Consider the following 21,365-nt stretch of genomic DNA (forward strand, 5'->3'; position numbering starts at 1 on the left):
ACATTTGCAATATCTGGCTGCACGCTTGCAGCAGGGAACTAGCTTATTGACTAAGCCAGGGGAAGAGAGAGATAAGAGGGGGAACGAGAGGAAGAAGTGAAAGATTGGTTTATGGAAAGGTTTTCGGTAGTAAAGCAGACAGAGGGAGAAGGGATGAGAGAGGGGGAATGAGTAAAGCAGAGAGTGGGAGAAGGGATGAGAGAGGGGGAATGAGTAAAGCAGAGAGTGGGAGAAGGGATGAGAGAGGGGGAATGAGTAAAGCAGAGAGTGGGAGAAGGGATGAGAGAGGGGGAATGAGTAAAGCAGAGAGAGGGAGAAGGGATAAGAGAGGAGGAAAAAAACTAGTAGAAAGGAGAAGGGGTGATCTAGTGGAGAGATAGAGATGAGAAGGCAGGAGCAGCGAGAGCAATCTTCCTGCTTTCTCATCTTCATTTGTTAATGGAAGGTGACACTAATGAGTGGGAATGCTTCTGCATGGGTCAGCGTGGCTGGATCTTGTGTGTGTGTCTTCCCGTCTGTGGTCGGAGACCTACTGTTCATATTGAATGCACAGATGTGTAACCACTACTGTTTCAATTGTTGTTGTGGGCTGTAGGAAGTGTGAGTCTATTTGAGTCCCAGAGATATTGAATGCTTCAGTAGATCCAAACTTCAGAAATGTGTCCGTCTTTGAAATGTAGTGAAATGCATTAATATGTGCAAAATTACAACTATTGATATTTATGAGCATCTGGATTATTAGTAACAATTGTGACCCTCTTGACATGCCAAATTAAACAAAGGGTTTGTTGTTGTAGGAGGATTATTTATGAAAATCAAAAGCAACAGAGAGAGAAACATTCACACTGTATCTCTCTCCTGACCCGGAGTTACATAAAACAGCTGAGAGGAGGAGGAGGGAGGCAGCATGGGGCTGGTCCACTAATCTAATCTCCCCAGGCTTGTCATTCCTCGCCACTGGGCCACACTTATCGATTCTCGTCATTGTCCAAAAAAGTGTATGCAGGAGAAAACACTGTGGTGCTGCTGCTGATTGCATAACCTCTGCAAGATTTCACTGCTGCTGATGTTTCTCTACCGCTGCAGAGGTAGTCCGCCAGCGTATGCACTCAGCAGGAGAAGCCTGGATCGTCTGTGTTCACTCTGCAAAACAACATCGGATATGAAGAGTCTGACTAAGGCTGAAGCTGTCATATGGTCGAGATGGTATTCTACACAAAAGAAGCCCACTGTACTTTCCCACTTTCTCACGTTGTCCCTCCAGAGCACATGAGCCAAATATTAAACACTATTTCAGGTTTAAATTCTTAAATTCCTGTAGTTTCTTCACCTCTGTTGTACAGTTGGCACAGCACATGCTCTCAAAGTGAACAGCCTAAGAGGCCAAAGTCACACCTTCTTTAAATTATTTTTGATTGGCTGTTGGTCTGAGCAGGAATTAGCAGGCTGGTGTGTATGTGTGTGTGTTTTATGGCAGAGAACAGGGAGGGAAGGCAGGGCTTCCTGCTTATCAGATAAAGCGTGGGAGAAAAAAAGCAGTTTTTTTCCCCCAGAGTGTAGGACTGCTATACTGTGGCCTCCATTACCAAGACATCCAGTCCCCTCCCTCACTCGGTCACTCACAAACCAAACATGCTTAACCCCCCTCACCCTTCCATTCCTTAGAATCCGCTCTGAACTCACCAAGAGCACGAGGGTTTCTAGACCCTGGGTGCCCCACCATACCCTGTCCCCTCCTCTAACCTCCTCTTTTCCCCCTTCAATTATTCCTGCATTTTCCCCTGGCATGTCTCCACACAGGGACCTCTGTGCAGCTGGCCGGGAGGCACAGGGAGCCAAAGGTCGAGGGAGCTGAATAGAGCACAGGACAAAGACCTGGTTACATTGTAATGGGCTGGCTGGGAGACCTCTGTCTCTGGGAGGGAGAGCACCTCAGAACAGGAACACAGAGACCAGAGATAATGCTTTAAAGGGGAAAAAACCTGACTAACTGACTCGTGTTTTGATGTGGTGTAGCTAAATTTGAGGAGATACGGTGTACCTAAGGATGATGTCATGAAATAAGGTCTAATTCCTTGGCTGCCTGTTATACAGAATATTTTTTACAGTACAATATTATGAAATAATTATATGCAATATTAATTACAGTGATACCATTGCATATGTTCGAGTTTTAATTTTAAATGTGGTATCACATTTAATGAAAATGGCATTATTTCATAGCTTGTGTTTACAGTATGGAGTGTATGGTTTTCAGTAAATATCTAAGTGAAAAAAGAGCTACAGTAATATAATTTCTCTGTTTAATCTGGATTATGCAATCTGCCAGAAGGATTGTCCTCTGACCTAGCCCATGGTCACTGTGTGGTGTGCTGTGAGCTGCCCTTTCCCCCTGAGCACTAAAAACTGATACATACATACTCCTTGTGAGCCAGATGTACTAAGCTTTTACATCACTGGAAAGTTACTGCAAAGGTACCTGAAAAAAATACACTTTCGTGCTTTAGCTCTGATATTCAATTGAGCTGTGTAATCTTTGCTGTGGCAGAACATCTCAATAAATCTGGTACCTCAGACAATAGTCCACACATGCTCCATCTGTGTTCAGGTATCAGTGTCTCAGGCTCTCTCTCAGCCCGGCTCTGTATGCCATTGTCATTGGCTCAATGTCGAACCAGTGGAGTGTTTAAACATCATGCCCAATGCATGTGGCTCTGCGATTAGCTTCCCCAGGGTCCTAAGACCTGGTGGAATTGCCCTATATTTTCACTATCTCAGTAGTACTGCTTTATGAAAATCTCTTATTTCTTTAGTTCTGAGATGACTCTTTTTGGAAGGGTGGTAATCTGATCTAGTTCTGGCCGTTTGCTGTGGAGGAGAAGTTATTTATCAGTATGTGCTGTGCCTGTGCCCTACAGTGTGGGCTGTGTCATGCATGTGCAGTAAGCAGCCTGAGAGGCTGTGACGTGCTGTACTGTAAGATGAGTCAATCTGTGTCCACGGATAACCGGTCAAGACCTCATGGCAATCTGACTATTTTAACCTATGGAGGTACTGTAATGATTACATTTGACTGTGTGGTTATTAGATGGGACTATTGATGTTAGTGTTGTCATGACTACCATAACCCAGTTTGCCCCAGAGTCATGTACAGTATATAGAGAGTTGGGCCAATGCGGATTCTAACTGAACATTCTGAGAGTGCCACTTTTTCCTCCATAGCCGTTGCTAAGCGATAATTGACACTTCCACCTTGTGCTGTTTATTTCTGATAGTTTTCAAAGCCTGTGAAGATGTCCAGTGAAAGCAGATATGCAATGTGTTGACACCACAACACAGTGCCGACTTGGAAACACATTATTCGTAATGCTAATAAATAAAAACATTTGTTCAATTCACATACCCTTTTGCTTGTTTACAGCGGGTCATTTCAAAGGGAATTGTCGGAGGTGTTGTCTTATTGTTGCATCCAATGATGTGCATAAATCCTCAATGGCTGATGCTATTTAATGGCTAATGAAGCCACCGGCCGCCATATTGCTACTCCTCAGAAGGAGCAGTCCTCCATAGGAATTAATGGAATTCTACAGTATTTCAATAAAATGTTTCAAGGACAAAATTACATGTATTTATGCATTTTTTTGATATAGTGCGGACAGTATCATTAGTACTCTCTAAAAAAAGTTTATGTTCAATTCACATAATATAATTTAAAAGTATGCATTAAGGTGTCTAATAGAATATACTAGTTATTTATAAAGCTTCTAAAATCAAATATATTTTTTTACAATGGAGGAGTACCAGAATGGCTGCACGGTGGCTTCAAAACAGTGCCCCGTCTGTCATCTAGGGCTAATACATGTCATTGGTTACCAACATTTAGAGAAAAAAGGTGTTAACATGGCATCCGTTCTAAAACCTGGCCGAGCTCTCTTAAAATTACTCGGGTTTGCCTTATCTGTGACCTAGAACAACTAGGCTCTGCTTTGCCATACCTTGGACTCACATTGTGTATCTGATCCCCTTCACTGGTCCAGGGTCAGATTGGTTGTTTAGCTCATAATGTTTGACAATGTGCTGGTGAGCTACTACAGTGAGGGAAAAAAGTATTTGATCCCCTGCCGATTTTGTACGTTTGCCCACTGACAAAGAAATGATCAGTCTATAATTTTAATGGTAGGTTTATTTGAACAGTGGGGGACAGAATAACAACCAAAAAATCCAGAAAAACGCATGTGAATAATGTTATAAAATGATTTGCATTTTAATGAGGGAAATAAGTATTTGACCCCCTCTCAATCAGAAAGATTTCTGGCTCCCAGGTGTCTTTTATACAGGTAACGAGCTGAGATTAAGAGCACACTCTTAAAGGGAGTGCTCCTAATCTCAGTTTGTTACCTGTATAAAAGACACCTGTCCACAGAAGCAATCAAGCAATCAGATTCCAAAATCTCCACCATGGCCAAGACCAAAGAGCTCTCCAAGGATGTCAGGGACATAATTGTAGACCTACACAAGGCTGGAACGGGCTACAAGACCATCACCAGGCAGCTTGGTGAGAAGGTGACAACAGCTGGTGCGATTATTCGCAAATGGAAGAAACACAAAGAACTGTCAATCTCCCTTGGCCTGGGGCTCCATGCAAGATCTCACCTTGTGGAGTTGCAATGACCATGAGAATGGTGAGGAATCATCCCAGAACTACACGGGAGGATCTTGTCAATGATCTCAAGGCAGCTGGGACCATAGTCACCAAGAAAACAATTGGTAACACTACGCCGTGAAGGACTGAAATCCTGCAGCGACCGCAAGGTCCCCCTGCTCAAGAAAGCACATATACATGCCCGTCTGAAGTTTGCCAATGAACATCTGAATGATTCAGAGGACACCTGGGTGAAAGTGTTGTGGTCAGATGATTTGATTTGATTTGAGATGAGACCAAAATGGAGCTCTTTGGCATCAACTCAACTCGCCGTGTTTGGAGGAGGAGGAATGCTGCCTATGACCCCAAGAACACCATCCCCACCGTCAAACATGGAGGTGGAAACATTATGCTTTGGGGGTGTTTTTCTGCTAAGGGGACAGGACAACTTCACCGCATCAAAGGGACAATGGATGGGGCCATATACCGTCAAATCTTGGGTGAGAACCTCCTTCCCTCAGCCAGGGCATTGAAAATGGGTCGTGGATGGGTATTCCAGCATGACAATGACCCAAAACACACGGCCAAGGCAACAAAGGAGTGGCTCAAGAAGAAGCACTAAGGTCCTGGAGTGGCCTAGCCAGTCTCCAGACCTTAATCCCATAGAAAATCTGTGGAGGGAGCTGAAGGTTCGAGTTGTCAAACGTCAGCCTCGGAACCTTAATGACTTGGAGAAGATCTGCAAAGAGGAGTGGGACAAAATCCCTCCTGAGATGTGTGCAAACCTGGTGGCCAACTACAAGAAACGTCTGACCTCTGTGATTGCCAGCAAGGGTTTTGCCACCAAGTACAAAGTCATGTTTTGCAGAGGGGTCAAATACTTATTTCCCTCATTAAAATGCAAATCAATTTATAACATTTTTGACGTGCGTTTTTCTGGATTTTTTGTTGTTGTTATTCTGTCTCTCACTGTTCAAATAAACCTACCATTAAAACTATAAACTGATCATTTCTTTGTCAGTGGGCAAACGTACAAAATCAGCAGGGAATCAAATACTTTTTTCCCTCACTGTATGTACATCCACGAAGAAGAAACCATATAAATTTAATGTGAAAAACGGCAACTCTTTTCCTCCTGTGCGTTTGTTGGTGGTAGTCGAGCGAGCAAGCATTGTAGTAGTTTTCCGTCATGTGTAGCTAGTGTAGTAATACCCACTTAGTGAAGTAATACCCACAAGGTCGGGGTTACAACTCATTTGTGGCCCAAATACGAGAAGCAAGCTTCGAAGTCGGAACAGTTTGTCTGGTTGAAGCGAGTGGATTGGAGTATGGGAACCATGCACATTTCTACTATATGCGGTGCTCATTTCACCCCAGAGGACTTTGATGGCATAGGATAACCAATGAATGGCAGGATTCAGAATGAGACTGACTGAAACCAGGTGAGCTTGAATGTGAAAGCTGCAACCTCTATTTCCTACCGACCTACCAGTATGTTGCGAACAGTGGCGGTCACTGCCGTTTAAGATGAGGAAGGACGTTTTTTTTCATGAGTATGATCTTATTTCTATTACAGCATATTGGATGACTGTCATTCATATTCCATTCACCCAGTTCAATGTAACATTGATAGGTTTAGGCTACTACATGATACTCAAATTGTCCCTATACCCATCATGAGGTCTCTACAACCTAGCCTATGAATTTAAGTTTACAACGTAGGTGCACACAGGTCGAGAGAAAATTTGAGGTGACATTCAATATCGCCTTGCACACTCTTGCCTGCATCTAGCTGATATAGGGTGTATTCATTAGTCCAACAGTTGCAAACGAGAGTTTCTATTGGACAAATTCAGGTACAGTGCATTCAGAAAGTATTCAGCAATCTACACACAATATCCCATAATAACAAGAAACAGAAATACCTTATTTAAATAACTATTCAGACCCTTTGCTAGGAGACTCGAAACTGAGCTCAGGTGCATCCTGTTTCCATTGATCATCCTTGAGATGTTTCTACAACTTGTTTAGAGTCCACCTGTGGTAAATTCAATTGATTGGACATGATTTGGAAAGGCACATTTTTACATTTACATTTTAGTCATTTAGCAGACACTCTTATCCAGAGTGACTTACAGTAGTGAATGCATACATTTCATGCATCCTTTTCTCTTTTTTTTTTGTACTGGCCCCCCCGTGGGAATCGAACCCACAACCCTGGCATTGCACACACCATGCTGGCGTTGCAAACACCATGCACTACCAACTGAGCCACAGGCAAACACCTGTCTATTTAAGGTCTCACAGTTGACAGTGCATGTAAGTGTAAAAACCAAGCCATGTGGTCGAAGGAATTGTCCGTAGAGCTCCAAGACAGGATTGTGTCGAGGTACAGATTTGGCGTGGGGTACCAAAACCTTTCTGCAGCACTGAAGGTCCCCAAGAACACAGTGGCCTCCATCATTCTTAAATGTGGGTGACAAAGAACCCAATGGTCACTCTGACAGAGCTCTAGAGTTCCTCTGTGGAGATGGGAGAACCTTCCAACCATCTCTGCAGCACTCCCCCAATCAGGCCTTTATGGTAGAGTGGCCAGACTAAAGTCACTCCTCAGGTAAAAGGCACATGACAGCCTGCTTGTAGTTTGCCAAAAGGCACCTAAAGACTCTCAGTTCATGAGAAACAAGATTGGAAGAGTTCCAGTGTTGTGTTGGATAGTCCTAGCTAGTTAGTTGACATAGCATCCTGCTGTTTGAGCAGGGTGTTTGATTAGGCTAAACTAGCTAGCTGCATTTGAGGTGAAACAAAGTGAGAAAAAAAATTCTCTCTCTCTTTTTTGCTTCTCCTTCATTTTGGAAGAAATTAATTTCTTAAAACTGTTCAACTATTGTCTTTCTCTCTCTTTGAGTCAACGACTCACCACATTTTATGCACTGCAGTGCTAGCTAGATAGCTGTAGCTTATGCTTTTAGTACTAGATTCATTCTCTGATCATTTGACTGGGTGGTCAACATGTCAGTTCATGCTGCAAGAGCTCAGATAGGTTGGAGGACGTCCTCCGGAAGTTGTCATAATTACTGTTTAAGTCTATGGAAGGGGGTGAGAACCATGGGTCTCCTAGGTTTTGTATTGAAGTCATTGTACCCAGAGGAGGACGGAAGCTAGCTGTCCTCCGGCTACACCATGGTGCTACCCTACAGAGTGCTGTTGAGGCTACTGTAGACCTTCATTGCAAAATAGTGTATTTTAAATAAATAGTTTAGTGACGTAATTATATTTAGTATAGTTTAACTAAAAAGGATAATTTCAAATGTTTTACATTAAAGAAAATGAAATTCACTGAGGATGGTCCTCCCCTTCCTCCTCTGAGGAGCCTCCACTGATTGCGAGTGTAAGCTGTCATGGAAATTGTTCCAGGAGGAAAGGGGACAGTGCGAGTCATAGGATGCAGATGGCGTTATGTATTTCCAAAACTTTAGTTTAGCAGGCTAACAACCTTGCAAGCTTATTTGTAACATTAAATTCATAAAGCATTTACTTGTAGTTTGGCTGAAAATTTTATTAAAACCAGTAGTAGTGAGTGCAAATGAGTTATACATTTGAAGTTATTTCTGTTGGAGTTGCCATTTTAGGGAATAAGCTGGCTTGCTGGGTCCTCCATATTATGTTACACCCCGCAAATGTTTTTTTTCCAGCATGACTTCTGCATTCTGATCAGTTTTATGTGATAACTTGAAAATAAAAAAGTAAGGTGTAAATTTGCATTGGGATTTTTGATGCGTATTATATTGCAAATCCATATGATACATGTGGTTACGGTTATGCTACCTACCCTGTAAGTCATTTAGCAGATGCTCTTATACAGAGCGACTTACAGTTAGTGCATTCATCTTAAAATAGCTAGGTGCGAGAAGGGGTGCTGTGGGATTATTTAAGATACTCTTTGGAAAGGTAGGGTTTCAGATGTTTTCGGAAGATGGGCTGGGACTTTAATGTCTTAGCTTCAGTAGCAAGCTGGTTCCATCATTGGGGTGTCAGGACAGAGAAGAGCTTTGACTGGGCTAAGCGGGAGCTGCCCTCCCATAGGGGTGGGAGAACCAAGAGACCAGAGGTGGCAGAACGGGGTACTCGGGTTGGGTGTAGGTTTTGAGCATAGCCTGAAGGTAGGGCAGGGCAGTTCCTCTTGCTTCTCCATATGCAAGTACCATGGTCTTGTAGTGGATGCAAGCTTCGACTGAAAGCCAGTTGAGTGTGCGGAGGAGCGGGTGACATAGGAGAACTTGGGAAGATTGAACACCAGGCGGGTTGCGGCATTACAGATACGTTTCTGTGTGAGCTGCAACGCTTTGTGAGTGAGGTAGGGTCGTATTCTACAGATATTGTAGAGCATGAATCTGCAGGAGGGAGTCACTGTTTGCAGAGAATGACAGGGTTTTGTCCAGGGTCGTGCCAAGGTTCTTTGCACTCAGTGAGGGGGACACCGTGGAGTTTTCAACTGTGATGGAGAGGTTTTGTAGCTCTTGTAGCTGGCAGGCCTTTCCCGGGAGGAAGAGCAGCACTGTCTTGTCGAGGTTGAGCTTGAGGTGGTGGGCCGAGATCCAAGTTGAGATATCTGCCAGGCACGCAGAGATGCTTGCCCGCCCCCTGGGTGCCAGAGGAGTAGTTGAGTGTCATCCGCATAGCAATGATAGGAAAGACCATGTCAGGATATGATGGAGCGGAGTGATTAGGTGTATAGAGAGGAGAGGGCCTAGAACTGAGCCCTGTGGGACAGCAGTAGTGAGAGTACATGGTGCAGACACAGATCCTCTCCACCGTCACCTGGTAGGAGCGGCCTGCCAGGTAGGATGCAATCCAAGAGTGTGCAAAGCCTGAGATGCCGAACCCTGAGAGGAGGATCTGATGGTTCATGGTGTCGAAGGCAGCAGATAGATCTAGATCTAGAACAGAGGAGAGAAAGTCCGCGTTGGCAGTGTGGAGAGCCTCCGTGACAGAGAGGGAAGCAGTCTCGGTTGACTGACCCGTCTTGAAGCCTGACTTATTAGGGTCAAGAAGATCATTCTGAGAGAGATGAGAGAGTTGATCAGAGACTGCAAGCTCAAGTGTTTTGGAAAGAAAATAAATACAGGATATCTGTTGTTTTTGATGTGAGAGTGGTTGAGTGTTGGTTTCTTGAGGAGGGGAGCGACTCTAGACATTTTGAAGTCAGAGGGGACGCAGCCAGTGGTCAGGGATGAGTTGATGAGGGAAGTGAGGAATTGGATAAGGACTCCAGAGATGGTCTGGAGAAGGAGGGAGGGGATGGGGTTGAGTGGGCAGGCTGTCGGGCAGCCGGACCTCACTAGTTGCAGGATTTCATCAAGGGAGATGGGAGAAAAGGGTCAAAGCGTACGGTAGTTCTGTGGGAGTGGGACCAGTGGACTCAATAGGCTGAGTGAATGAGGAGCTGATGCCTTCAACCTTCTTTTCGAAGTGGTTGACAAAGTCGTCTGCAGAGAGGGAGGAGGGAGGGGAGGACGATTAAGGTGGGAGGAGAAGGTGGAAAAGAGTTTCCTAGCAGAGGCTTGAAATTTAGAGTGAAAGACAGTGGCTTATACAGAGGAAGATAAGGTGGAGAGGAGGAAGTGACAGGATGATAGGTTCACCCACACCACGTCTCACAAAGACACGGCGGTTGGAAACAAAAATCTCAAATTTGGACTCCAGACCAAAGGACACATTTCCACCGGTCTAATGTCCATTGTTCGTGTTTCTTGGCCCAAGCAAGTCTCTTCTTCTTATTGGTGTCCTTTAGTAGGGGTTTCGTTGCAGCAAGTCGACCATGAAGGCCTGATTCACACAATCTCCTTTGAACAGTTGATGTTGAGATGTGTCTGTTACTTGAACTCCGTGAAGCATTTATTTGGGCTGCAATTTCTGAGGCTGGTAACTCTAATGAACTTATCCTCTGCAGCAGAGGTAACTCTGGGTCTTCCATTCCTGTGGCGGTCCTCATGAGTGCCAGTTTCATCGTAGCACTTGATGGTTTTGCGATTACACTTGAAGAAACCTTCAAAGTTCTTGAAATGTTATGTATTGATTGACCTTCATGTCTCTGGGATATGTGGGACGCTAGCGTCCCACCTCGACAACAGTCTGTGAAATTGCAGGGCGCCAAATTCAAAACAACTGAAATCTCATAATTAAAATTCCTCAAACATACAAGTATTTTACACCATTTTAAAGATAATCTTCTTGTTAATCCAGCCACAGTGTCTGATTTCAAAAAGGCTTTACGGCTAAAGCATACCATACGATTATGTTAGGTCAGCGCCTTGTCACAAAAAAACATACAGCCATTTTCCAGCCAAAGAGAGGAGTCACAAAAAGCAGAAATAGAGATAAAATTAATCACTAACCTTTGATGATCTTCATCAGATGGCACTCATAGGACCTCATGTTACACAATACATGTATGTTTTGTTCGATAAAGTTCATATTTATATCCAGAAATCTCAGTTTACATTGGCGCGTTATGTTCAGTAATGTTTTGCCTACACATCCGGTGATTTTGCAGAGAGCCACATCAATTTAAAGAAATACTCATCATTAACTTTGATGAAAGATACAAGTGTTATGCATAGAATTATAGATAAACTTCTCCCTAATGCAACCGCTGTGTCAGATTTCAAAAAAGCTTCACGGTGAAAACACACCATGCGATAATCTGAGTACAGCGCTCAGCCACCAAAACAAGCCATACAGATACCCGCCATGTTGTAGAGTCAACAAAAGTAAGAAATAGTGTTATAAATATTCACTTACCTTTGATGATCTTCATCGGAATGCACTCCCAGGAATCCCAGTTCCACAATAAATGTTTGTTTTGTTCGATAAAGTTAATCTTTATGTCCAAATACCTCCTTTTTGTTCACGCGTTTAGTTCACTATTCCAAATGCACAAGGCGCAAGTCCAGACGAAAAGTCAAAAAAGTTCCATTACAGTTCGTAAAAACATGTCAAACGATGTATATAATCAATCTTTAGGATGTTTTTATCATAAATCTTCAATAATATTCCAACCGGACAATTCCTTTGTCTTTAGAAACGAAAGGGAACGGAGCTTGCGCTCACAGTCGCGCGCGATCAACAACTAAAGGCTTTCAGCTGAGGCTCTTACTGTGACTGGTCTTATTCGCTCCCCTTTCACAATAGAAGTCTGAAACAACGTTCTAAAGACTGTTGACATCTAGTGGAAGCCTTAGGAAGTGCAATCTGACCAAATTTACACTGTATATTGGATAGGCAATCACTTGAAAAACTACAAACCTCAGATTTCCCACTTCCTGGTTGGATTTGTCTCAGGTTCTTGCCTGCCATATGAGTTCTGTTATACTCACAGATATCATTCAAAGAGTTTTAGAAACTTCAGAGTGTTTTCTATCCAAATCCACTAATAATATGCATATCCTAGCTTCTGGGCCTGAGTAGCAGGCAGTTTACTCTGGGCACGCTTTTCATCCGGACATCAAAATACTGCCCCTTACCCCAAAGAAGTTAAAGTGATGATGGACTGTCGTTTCTTTTTGCATATTTGAGCTGTTCTTGCCATAATATGGACTTGGTCTTTTACCAAATAGGGCTATCTTCTGTATACCCCCCTACCTTGTCAGCGAGAAGCGGAGCGGTCTAAGGCGCTGCATTTCAGTGCTAGAAGCATTACTACAGACACCCTGGATTGAATCCAGGCTGTATCACAATCGGCTGTAATTGGGAGTCCCATAGGCCGGCGCACAATTGGCCCAGCGTCGTCCGGGTTTGGCCGGTGTAGGCTGACATTGTAAATAAGAATTTGTTCTTAACTGACTTGCCTAGTTAAATAAAAACACAACTGATTGGCTCAAATGCCTTAAGATGGAAAAATTTAAATGAACTTTTAAGAAGGCACACCTGTTAATTGAAATGCATTCCAGGTGACTACCTTACGAAGCTGATTGAGAGAATGCAAGAGTGTGCAAAGCTATCATCAAGGCAAAGGGTGGCTATTTGAAGAATTTCAAATATAAAATATACACTGCTCAAAATAAAGGGAACACTTAAACAACACAATGTAACTCCAAGTCAATCACACTTCTGTGAAATCAAACTGTCCACTTAGGAAGCAACACTGATTGACAATACATTTTACATGCTGTTGTACAAATGGAATAGACAACAGGTGGAAATTATAGTCAATTAGCAAGACACCCCCAATAAAGGAGTGGTTCTGCAGGTGGTGACAACAGACCACTTCTTCCTGGCTTCCTGGCTTGATGTTTTGGTCACTTTTGAATGCTGGCGGTGCTTTCACTCTAGTGGTAGCATGAGACGGAGTCTACAACCCACACAAGTGGCTCAGGTAGTGCAGCTCATCCAGGATGGCACATCAATGCGAGCTGTGGCAAGAAGGTTTGCTGTGTCTGTCAGCGTAGTGTCCAGAGCATGGAGGCGCTACCAGGAGACAGGCCAGTACATCAGGAGACGTGGAGGAGGCCGTAGGAGGGCAACAACCCAGCAGCAGGACCGCTACCTCCGCCTTTGTACAAGGAGGAGCAGGAGGAGCACTGCCAGAGCCCTGAAAAAATGACCTCCAGCAGGCCACAAATGTGCATGTGTCTGCTCAAATGGTCAGAAACAGACTCCATGAGGGTGGTATGAGGGCCCGACGTCCACATGTGGGGGTTGTGCTTACAGCCCAACACCGTGCAGGACGTTTGGCATTTGCCAGAGAACACCAAGATTGATGCTCTTCACAGATGAAAGCAGGTTCACACAGAGCACATGTGACAGACGTGACAGAGTCTGGAGACGCCGTGGAGAACGTTATGCTGCCTGCAACATCCTCCAGCATGACCAGTTTGGCGGTGGGTCAGTCATGGTGTGGGGTGGCATTTCTTTGGGGGGCCGCACAGCCCTCCATGTGCTCGCCAGAGGTAGCCTGACTGCCATTAGGTACCGAGATGAGATCCTCAGACCCCTTGTGAAACCATATGCTGGTGCGGTTGGCCCTGGGTTCCTCCTAATGCAAGACAATGCTAGACCTCATGTGGCTGGAGTGTGTCAGCAGTTCCTGCAAGAGGAAGGCATTGATGCTATGGACTGGCCCGCCCGTTCCCCAGACCTGAATCCAATTGAGCACATCTGGGACATCATGTCTCGCTCCATCCACCAACGCCACGTTGCACCACAGACTGTCCAGGAGTTGGCGGATGCTTTAGTCCAGGTCTGGGAGGAGATCCCTCAGGAGACCATCCACCACCTCATCAGGAGCATGCCCAGGCGTTGTAGGGAGGTCATACAGGCAAGTGGAGGCCACACACACTACTGAGCCTCATTTTGACTTATTTTAAGGACATTACATCAAAGTTGGATCAGCCTGTAGTGTGGTTTTCCACTTTAATTTTTATTGTGACTCCAACTCCAGACCTCCATGGGTTGATAAATTGGATTTCCATTGATTCTTTTTGTGTGATTTTGTTGTCAGCACATTCAACTATGTAAAGAAAAAAGTATTTATTTCATTCATTCAGATCTAGGATGTGTTATTTTAGTGTACCCTTTATTTTTTTGAGCCGTGTATTTTGATTTGTTTAACACTTTTTTGGTTATTACATGATTGCATTTGTGTTATTTCATAGTTTTGATGTCTTCACTATTATTCTACAATGTAGAAATTAGTAAAAATAAAGAAAAACCTTTGAATGAGTAGGTGTTCTAAAACTTTAGACCGGTAGTGTATAAGAGAACATGATTGCTCCAGTGGAGCTCACTTCAGACTGGTATTTTATGCATCTATGTTTGACTGTGACCTTTCCAGCTTGCTGTTAAATAATTATTAATTTAAGATTGACTTCATGTGTCCCTGTTGGTAATTTCCCCAACAATGAATTGTCGTGGCGATTCAACACCATGACTTGGAAATTACCTCCAGGGACACGAGAAGTCAATATTAACCTTTTCACATGTAACAACAAACGGGTGTGATCATTCTACAGTGGTTCCTGCATCGTACGCTCAAACCGGTGTGATTAGAATGCTTATATAGAACGTCCAGTTTCAGGTGACGCAACAGTCAGTATTTAAGTTAGCCACACTTTTTTTTCACAGAAACATTTGATAGGAACGCACACATGTCCAAAGTTATTATTCGTAAGGAAATCAACAAGGATGGCAATGCGAGCGCCAGCCAGAAAATGTGCCAGTTCGCGCCAGACAGTGCAAATGTCTGCATACCTGATCTGTGGAAACATTGGTGGAGTGCGTGGGCTCTCCTCGAAGAGAGAAGTTTGTCCGGTTCAGTAATGCCTCAAACATAAATTGTCCGCAACGTTGAAATGGGCTACTTCTATGTGAAGGCGGAACACACCTCAATTCAAACTGTTGTTAGAAAATTAAACTAGTTAGAATATCATTTGAAATTGACAAGTTGAAACATAGCCTATAGATAATTAGCAGGCAGCACGTGTTAACTGTCCTGTTGCGTAACTATCACATTTTGTAAGAGTGAGTGCATTCTGACATCACGTGCATAAAACAACTATTGCTGGGGTGACTTAGAGATATATGGAACTCATGTGTGAAAAAGTTAAATTAATCATCTTTATTATCAGCGCGCTGGAGAGGTTCCAACCAACTCAATGCACCATAGTACACCTGCCGGTCAGGAGCTCCCCCGGGGCAGTCCCGTTAGTTCTCTTATATACCGCTTACACAGACAAGTTATATTTGCATGATTTAGCTTATTCATTATTCATAATTATTTCATCATTAACGTTTGGTTCATGCATGTGACCAACCAATACCTCACAAGGCTTCTTCTCTCTAAGCTGAGACCTTGAAACTGAGATATCCCTTTCGTTCTCAAAACAAGGTTCTGGGCGTACTGCCAAATTGCAGACACTAATAGGGAGGATTCCTCCCAAGCACAATCTATCAGTCACTTGCATGAACCCAATCGATTTGGTTATTAGAAAAGCACAAACATAACATTTCAAATCACAAAGGGTTGTAGCCAAGGGGTGTGGAGCGTCTGTAAAGCCTACAGGGAGAGGAGTGAACAGGTATAGAAAACACACACACTATCAAGGCGAGACCCCTGGTCGTGGACAGGCAAAAAGGTCAAAACCAGATCAGAGTCCAGGAGGTACAGAGTGGCAGACAGGCTCGTGGTCAAGGCAGGCAGAATGGTCAGGCAGGCGGGTACAAAGTCCAGAAACAGGCAAGGGTCAAAACAGGGAGGATTAGAAAAAGGAGAATGCAAAAATCAGGAGAATGGGAAAAACCACTGGTTGACTTGGAAACATACAAGACAAACTGGCACAGAGAGACAGGAAACACAGGGATAAATACACTGGGGAAAATAAGCGACACCTGGAGGGGTTGGAGACAATCACAAGGACAGGTGAAACAGATCAGGGCGTGACACACACATCGTTGACAAAGCTACAAAATAGCAAAATGAGATCATCTGAAAACAACTAGGTAAGATACTCAAGTGATAGAATGGTGTGGAGCCTTCCACTCTTTCCTTCCTCTAATAACTCAGCAGAACAACTTGGCAGAACCGTCTTTGTTTCGGCGACGAGACCACCACTGATACGACCGGCGCTTACAGCTGCCACTGAAAAAACGGGACTGAAGTACTAAGACTAATTGCTAATTGCCTAGCAGAGGTGAATAGCACACCTCCCAGTACTAATTGCTGATTGCCAAGGAGAGGAGAACCCATTCCACTCATGATGGGTTGCACTGTGTTGGAGGTTCTGGCAGACTGCTGAAGGACACTATGACCTGATGGTTGACTTTGAGCACCAGTCAGTGCTGCTCCTGCACCTGAACAGCATGTGGCCAAGGTGAACGGAGAGGGGGAGAGGAACGCAATGAATCACCTCATCATGTCAGGATCAGGAGCCACATCAGCGTATTCAAGTGTTATGATTCTGGAAAGAAAATCTCATCACATCATTTCATTTTATGTGGTTATTGATTAGGCCAGTGTTACTTTAACCAAATTCTTATGCTCAAATGAAAGTTAATTGTAAATAGACTGTAGTAGACACTACACTTTTCATTATCTGACTGAAACACTCATTCCAGGCTAATCCGGTGTATTTTTATTCCACCACCAATTTTCACTGGAAATGAGAGCAAATTGATAAAGCAGCAAATGGAAAGTAGGTCATGAAAGGAGTTAATAAAGAGAGATTGTTATCAGTAGGATGGGATGGGGTAATAAAGATCTCAACACAACAAGTGGATCAGACTGACAATGTTGAGAAAATAATCTGTGTTAATTAAATCTCTTATAAAGAGAGAGAAGGAATGAACAGAACTGATGTGACTGGAGGCTTGTCATTCACAACAACAGCATGGAAACCTGTGCAAGATAGCAGACAGAAACGTTTCCTCTGTCAGAGCAGAGCGCTTAGGGGCTATGGCCCTCGGGAGAAAGCTGCCTGCCATGCTTTGTGAAGCCATAAGGGATGTGTGTGTGTGTGTGTGTGTCTGTAATTGGCAGGAGTTTCTGTGCTGCCAGAGGTTGTAAGGTTCCCAGGTAATTGTTCACTGAAATTAACAATGCCAAATTTCTGTGTGTACTTGAGCGCTGGAGGAAGCCTCACCTCTGCCTCCACCTGTACTGTCTTACTGTGATCACATAATCTCTTGTGTGTAGTCTGTACTGTACCAAGGTCCTTCCCACCACCTGCTCCACTAGCCAGAATGGCATCAGTGCATATGATTATTTTGGCTATATTTGTTTGTGCTGGCCAGGATTCTATTAGTAGTTAAAAAAAATAATTCTGCCGTCCTGGAATATGTCTCCCTTGAAAATCCTTAGAAAAATTGTTATTTTATCTCAATTGGGATCATCTGTATTTATAAGGGACAAATAAATAAAAGATAAGGTTTCTGTTATTTTTCATTGTTTAAATATTCACTTAAATCTACCCAGCTAGTGTCTCTGATAAAAGTGTTAAGATGGTATAAATATTAGATTTACATAATATACAGTATGGAGGGGTCACAACATTGTTGCATGTTGGAATGTACAGATAGGCGTTGCATTGGTGTCTACACTCTTAGAAAAAAGGCTCCCAAAAGGTTCTTCGGCTGTCTCCATAGGAGAACCCTTTTTGGTTCCAGGTAGAACTCTTTTGGCTTCCATGTAGAACCTTTTAGGGAAAGGGTTCTACATGGAACCCAATAGTGTCTTACCTGGAACCAAAAAGGCTTATTCAAAGGGTTCTCCTATGGGGACACCCAAGAACCCTTTTAGGGTCAAGATAGCACCTTTTTTTCTAAGAGTGTACAGATGTAGGATCTTAATTAGATTACTCATTTGTTGCTGAGAATTTTCCAGCACAGCAGGCTTCTAAAGTTTGTAATGTACACTTTAAAATGTCAGAACGCCCTAAGGAAAAATGTATCAACCCTTACAAAAAATGCCCATTAATTATAATCACATAATAATTCACATTTCCTGTTCCTACTGGATTAAGTTCCCACATTAGCTAACTGTCTCAAATTAAGATCCTACATCTGTATGGACAGAAGGTACATCCCCCAGAGCGTCCCTTATTATTCTCTCTCCATACCTTACTGTTCTGTCCTCCTTTCTCTCCCTCTGTCCTGCTGTCTGAGACATTGCCATTGTTTCAGTGATCTCACTGCCATACATCATGTGCTAAATATAGCTCCCTGAGCGAAAGAAAGAGAGAGCCAATGAATGGAGGGAGGAAGTAAAACACTGGGCTCTTCCCTTTTGACAGTTTTTCTCTCTTTCTTCCCCTCAATGTGTTCTTTTGTCTTTCCATCCACAAGTTGCCAGCTAGTTGAATGTTATAGACAGGTGCTGGGAGATGTGACCTAGGCATTATAGAGGTGAAACGCCAGACAGTGTTGCTTTCCCCCTCCTAATCTCCTAGTCATAGCGTGCCGCACTTTATCGGCTGTGTGGTAAATATGATCCTACACACATAGCCAAGGTGGGATTTGATACCCCTAAACAAATTACATTCAGTCTAAACACTATTAACAGATCTTGGATGCACATTGAATGTTTAACAGGGAATGGTGTGTGTGCTTTGGCAGAATATCCTGTTCATGTTTCTGACTGGGGCCTGATAGGGTGTGTGGGAGAGTGATTTCAGAAAAGTGTTGTTGTGTTGTTAGGAAAGCATTTAGTGAAGGTATGACTAGAGTTGCAAAGGGAGGGTGTGTTACTGGACATTTTCTAAGTTTACCAGTAAGCTACCACAATTTTGGTATCTTTCAAGGATTTTATGTAATCGATCACAATACATTTTGTGGTCCTTTTGGGTTCTTCAGATTATCCCAGGTGTCTGTAATTATCTCTGTCCCTCTGTGTGGATTTATCACATGTCAAACATATAACATAATTAAATAAGATGATTCTAAAATAAAACATAGAATGACAAAGCTTTAAAGCGTTATCCTAAAAATAAACCATCAACTTTGTGAATACCATTCATTGGTGTTTAAGCATAATATATATATATATTTATTTTTTTACACACTTTTATTTATTTTGCTATGTCAATATGTATTTGTTTTCAATGTTTTGGCATCAAACTGGTGACAGTTGTGAGAAATTTCAAGAGTTGCATAGTTAATTGAAAATAATGCCATTATTGATTAAATGCTTTTTTTTTTGCAATTCATTAAGCTATTTTCTCTTGAACCATATTGTTTATATAATACAAACTCATGGACAATACGAACACAGATTTAAAATTGTATACTAAATATGCATTTAAAAAAAAAGTTATTAAAGTATAAATTACCAAAGTTACGATAGATTGCCATTTATTTTCTGTTAATTACCAAAATTACTGAAGATTCCGGTAACTTTGGTAAATTACCGGTAGCTTTTCAAGTCTAGGTATGACTTGAGATGTGAAGAGGGGAGTGGAGGTTGGATGTAAGAGATTAGGTCAACAAGGCAACTGTCCAATAGGGGTAAAGAGGGTCAACCCCAGGAAGGGGCTGAAAGGGTTTGGTCTACTGCTGCAGAATGGACAGGAAAGAAACATGTTCAGGATATGCAATGTCTTATTGAAAATGACCACTGTTTGGCAAATGTCCATCAGTGGAAGAACTCTTGTAATTCGATCTCAAGTCCTGTTTCAAGAACTTCCTTTTAATAACAATGACATGTACAGTGTGGTTAGCTTTGTGCTTTGCTTATGCAGAGAAATGAAACTGAAACAAAATGTATGTTTGAGATAGAGAGAAATGCCTATGTTTTTTCATTGTGAACATCTGTTTTTAGTTCTGTATCTATTCATGATAAATCATTTAATTAGTCATCATACACATGAATGACTGACATTCCGTGTCACCAGAGTTCCTGCAATTGTTACAGTCTTTATAGTTTAAAACCCCTAGACCTTGGAAATCCAGATTTAAATTGGTCTCCAAAATGATGTCAGAGTATATAATAAATAAAGGCAATAAAACTATGGTGATAGCTTTAAGGCTGGCATATTCTGCCAGGTTTAAACAACTCCTCAACCCCCTCAGTACCTGTGGACCCCTTGAGTCACCAGTACAGATGTAGTATTTTAATTTGATCACTCTTTTGTTGCTGAGAATTTTCCTGCACAGCAGGAAATTAAACTTGTAGTGTATTGCCTTTTAAAGTTTGTAATTTCCACTTCGAAATGTCAGACTTGATTTGCTCTAACAAAAAATGTACTGTATTAACCTCATACAAAAAAATTATAATCCACATAATGATTCAGGATTATTTTCCTGCTGTAGCAAACTGGCTCAAATGAAGATCCTACATCTGTAGATATACTACTCCATTTTGTTCCTCCTCTTGAGCTGAGGGGAACCCAGCGAGAGACTAGCCCCTTTTAATCTGATTTTAATAAAGGCCTCCTCTGATTAAGTATTGCTCCTCTGACTTTTCTGTGTCAATGAGTTTTACTTGGCATCCATCCACGTGGGCTTCTCTGCCTGCTGATCGTTCCCTCCTCTTTTAGGCTGGTGCTCTTTCATGCTTTCTTTTTCCTCCTCCCTTGTTCTTTGGTTCTCTGTGATGTTGGGGCTTTAAGTGACAGGGTATACTCGGAACAGGGCACCCTCATAACATTTAACAACATGGCCATGTTTGTTCCTGGAGGTTGACTCAAACGTCGGTGACTGTGAGGGGAGCTACAGAACAGGGATGAATAATACCTTGAGTTTGTGCCTGAATTGTGAACTAGGTCTCTCTGACACATGTTACAATGGGACTTTGAGTGAGCAGTCATGTAGAAAAAATTAACTACGGGTAATTGTCCCCAACAAACAGAACCTGCCCGAGATAATTGAGAGCCCCCTGAAGGAATGCACGCTGCCGAGAGGAGTGAATCTGCTGCCTGAAGCCCCAGACTTTTTACAGTTTGGCCCTGGCTAGTGAAAAAATGAGTCACATTTGGAAAATACCAATTCCATGATAGCAAAAAAAGACAGAGTGAGAGGGGGAAGGTGGAGAAGGAGGAGAGAGAGAAGGGGGAGGGAGGTAGGGAGCAAGAGATGGGTATTAAGTGAGCGAGAGGAGTGAGAGGGAGGTAGAGCGACCGAGAGAGAAAAGAAAAGCAGGGAGTGAAAAGAGCAGAGCAAGTTGAGGAAAAACAGCCTCAGTGATGTTTATTTGTACGTAAATTTGCGAGTAGGGACTGTGTCTCTGATTTCC

The 21,365-nt window shown here is 42.9% G+C and overlaps 1 protein-coding gene across 5 annotated transcripts in view; it reads left to right on the plus strand.

Moving 5' to 3' along the window:
• LOC106563289 (mediator of RNA polymerase II transcription subunit 13-like) overlaps nt 1-21,365 on the plus strand; it is a 124,651-nt gene that overhangs the window by 18,150 nt on the left and 85,136 nt on the right. The window lies entirely within an intron of this gene.

The sequence above is a fragment of the Salmo salar genome, chromosome 11 (genome assembly GCF_965601325.2).
Source record: "Salmo salar chromosome 11, fSalSal1, whole genome shotgun sequence".
NCBI classification, from domain to species: domain Eukaryota; kingdom Metazoa; phylum Chordata; class Actinopteri; order Salmoniformes; family Salmonidae; genus Salmo; species Salmo salar.